Raw genomic sequence first — 3,508 nt, 5'->3', positions numbered from 1 at the left:
GTGACCTCATCACTCTCTTCAACTACCTGAAGGGAGGTTATAGCCAGGTGGGGGTTGGTCTCTTCTCCCAGGCAACCAACAACAGGACAAGGGGACATGGGCTCAAGCTCTGCCAGGGGAGGTTTAGGTTAGATGTTAGGAAGAAATTCTTTACAGAGAGGGTAATCAAGCATTGGAACAGCCTACCCAGAGAGGTGGTGGATTCACCATCCCTGGAGGTTTTTAAGCAGAGATTGGATGTGGCCCTTAGTGCCATGATATAGTAATTGGAGTTGGATCAGGGGTTGGACTTGATGATCTTGGAGGTCTTTTCCAACCCAATCTATTCTATGATTCTATGATTCTATGAAGAAGAGGGAAGGGTAGCCATAATTCCATTAACTCCAGCAGGATTAAATAATTACTATGGCTGTCAGTGTGCAGAGCTAGAATTTGCCCCTACTCTGGGACACCGTTATACAATATACCATCATTATCAGGATGTCAGCTCCTGACACCTCCTTTTGGTACTTGTCTGTCAAAATGTTTTTATTCCAATCAACTGATTCTTGGCTAGAAATACTAGATGGGTTAATGTCTTAATGTACCATCTTTCTTAAGTTGCATCTAAAATTTTTTGTATATAACTTGCTTAAATCTTAAATTAAGAAATTAATCTTCTTGCCTGCATATACCAGTCTTGCTATATTTTATATTAGCAGGCCATTTCTTTTATATATATATATATATATATATATATATATATATATATATATGTATATACACACACAATATATATTAAAGTAACAGTGGAGATTTCAGAATGACTTCAGCTTCAAATCCTCTGGCTAAGAAAGATATCTGAGTTTCCTATTTTAATGCAGAAATTGTCCCACGGGATAAAATGATTGGATTTGGATTAGTTTTAAGAATACAAAGAAGGAACCTCCTACCAGGATCAGAGTGCTGCAAAATATTTGCATTCCTAAGACACGTGGAGTGCCTAGGTGGAGCTTTTACCAAGTATTGAACTAGTTCTGAAGTCTCTCTGCCTGCTGCCTTGGAGAAGACTGTCATTCAGTTCTTAATTCTGTTAGGAATTTGGGCGGCTGACTTGCCCACCCCGGGGCCACGGGCACTGATAAGTGCTCAGAGGTGCAATACTTGTCTGCAAGTATCGGTTCTGTTTTGCTTGTACATAGCTTTGCAATTCACCCCATTCAGCAGGACAGTAAGTTCTGAGGACTTTGTGATTCAGGTGAAAGGGAAGAGAAGAGCACACCTTTATGATGGTTCTGGCAGGGTTTCTCAAGGAAAGTATTTTTTAAATAGGGGGTATAATTTAGAAATATATTGTGTATTTTGTAATAAATACAGTGACTGAAGGATTTTAATATCAGAAGTTATCTATTTATTCTGCTGATTTACTTGGTTTCAAGTTATATCCTTTCAAATACGACAAAAGGGCATTCAAGAGACCTGGCAACAGTGGGGGGCTACCAGCATGCCTCAGAGTTGCTCATTCCATGTCACATAGCATGGGAATAACCTAACCTACAGCCCAATCCTCCCAGCTATCCTGCAGCTTCATTTGGCTCTGCTCATTAGTTTTTTTGGTATTCCTTTTGCTTCATTTGGCTAATAAAGACCTCCTAAAACTACTTAAAAATTGCACTATTTTACACTGCAGTGTAATTAGATAAGATTAAAGTAAAACAGCCTTGTGAGATGATAAATAGAGATAAGATACCTGTGTTTAATGCTTAAATATTGGCTCAGAATGCAACACTACTTCATGCTGTAGATTATGATAAAATCATTCATGGTATTAGAGATAAATTTATAGGAATATCACATTGGTGAAAAAAAATCCCTCAGAGTGCTATAAATATGTTTGCACAGGGGGGTTATCCACTTAGCATTATTGATTTTCAAATCAATATAGCAAGTATAGTACACATGGCTGTGTGCAGTCAAGGGTTTAGCATGGTTAGATCTGTTTATACTGCTTTAGCCATCAACAGGGCAGCAGATTGATGTTTCCTTCCTGCCATAGCTGGAACTGATGAAGATAAAATGTCTCATTGCTCATCACTATCCAGCAGAAGGTTACTGCACCCGCATGTGCTCCTTGGCTCATCATCTCCTTGGACACTTCACTGGAGATTGTTCTCCAGTCTCCCTGGCACGGAGGGGCCTGTTTGGGATCAAGCTGGCAGAACTGTGGGGAGAAATGTTTGCAACCAGTCAGTGATAAAGGGCTAGGGAGGAGTAACAGCTCTGGATGGAGCAACTGTTTGCAAACTTAATTTGTGCTTATTGTCAAAACGTACAACCATAAACCAAACAGATAAAAATAGCTCTAAGTCAATGTGAGAGAAACCACACACAAAAATTGAACTTGTTTGGTTAATAGTGCATGAAATAAGTCCATATAGCTTCTGTATGTAGGAAAGAGCTCCTGAAGGGGATTTTAGATGATTTGCCTGCTAAAAGCTCTGCAGTGGTCAGGGCACAGCTCTTAAATTTTCTTTTATACAAGATCAGTTTGAGCTGGGAAATTAAATTCCCCATATTCTGAGGCTTTCTTCCATATTTTGTCTGTATTTGCAATATTGTTTCTCATATAGATGTGCAGACCTTCTCTACTAACTCCTTTCTCTGTGAGCACATATTATGTCCCCTGGTGCCTGACCAATATGAGCTACTGTCACTGCATATTGTTTCCTCATCAGTAATTTACCAAATGTACTCCTCTATTTTCAGTTTTTCCAGAGTTAGTATGACCACCAGATTGCTTTCAGACCTTAAGTTCTTCTTAAACGTATTTTTGACCCTAGGTGGATTTTCCTACCATTTCAGGGAGCTGACATACTTTCAATGCCATTCAAATTATTGACAGTCATAAATAAATTGATCAGTAATGCCACTGAGTTCAGCACATGTCTTTGTCTTCCTTCCACCAAAATCATGTCAGGGTGAATTTGTGTCCAGATTTTTTTTTTTCCCTTTTTTCCCCCCCTCACTTTTTATGTGTTTTTGAAGGGATAAGGATGACATGTGGTATCAATACTCAAGTGATATCAAGGAAAAGAGATTACACAAAAAAATAAAGCACGCAATTTTATCAGACTTTAGAACAGGTATCATGTTACCTGCACTGTGCCAAAACCAGTTCTTTTTGTATCTGAATTTAGGTCAGATACAATCTAGGATGTTGGAAATGTGAAAAAAGAATGCACTTAATAAAAGCAGAAAATACAGTCATACATACACTGCATATGATTCCCATTTGTGGATGTTCATGTAGAAGATCTTTCATATGCAGGAAGTCCTAAAGGCAGTGAAAATATTTCATTCAGTAGCGTTGCATAGAATGGACCTATGAATACTTATTTATTTATTTATTTATTTATTTAAATTTACAAATAATTCCTCCCCTCTGACAAGGACCGACAATTATATTTGTTTGGGAAATGGTGCCTAACTGCTGAAGCAGAGACAGTTAACAAAGACACATGTCCTAGCT

At 38.3% G+C, this 3,508-nt stretch overlaps 1 long non-coding RNA gene across 1 annotated transcript; it reads right to left on the bottom strand.

The window, feature by feature from the left end:
* Positions 1-1,715: 1,715 nt before the first annotated feature.
* Positions 1,716-3,299, bottom strand: LOC114066688. Its single transcript, XR_003573230.1, has 2 exons — positions 3,254-3,299; positions 1,716-2,200 (listed from the first exon to the last, which is right to left on the bottom strand). It is a non-coding gene; the product is annotated as an uncharacterized LOC114066688 (long non-coding RNA).
* Positions 3,300-3,508: the final 209 nt, after the last annotated feature.

This window comes from Empidonax traillii, unplaced genomic scaffold, assembly GCF_003031625.1.
Source record: "Empidonax traillii isolate 1590-97213 ecotype Southwest subspecies unplaced genomic scaffold, ASM303162v1 scaffold798:size368312, whole genome shotgun sequence".
In the NCBI taxonomy this organism is placed as follows: Eukaryota; Metazoa; Chordata; class Aves; order Passeriformes; family Tyrannidae; genus Empidonax; species Empidonax traillii.
This window is presented reverse-complemented; position numbering and strand designations above follow the sequence as displayed.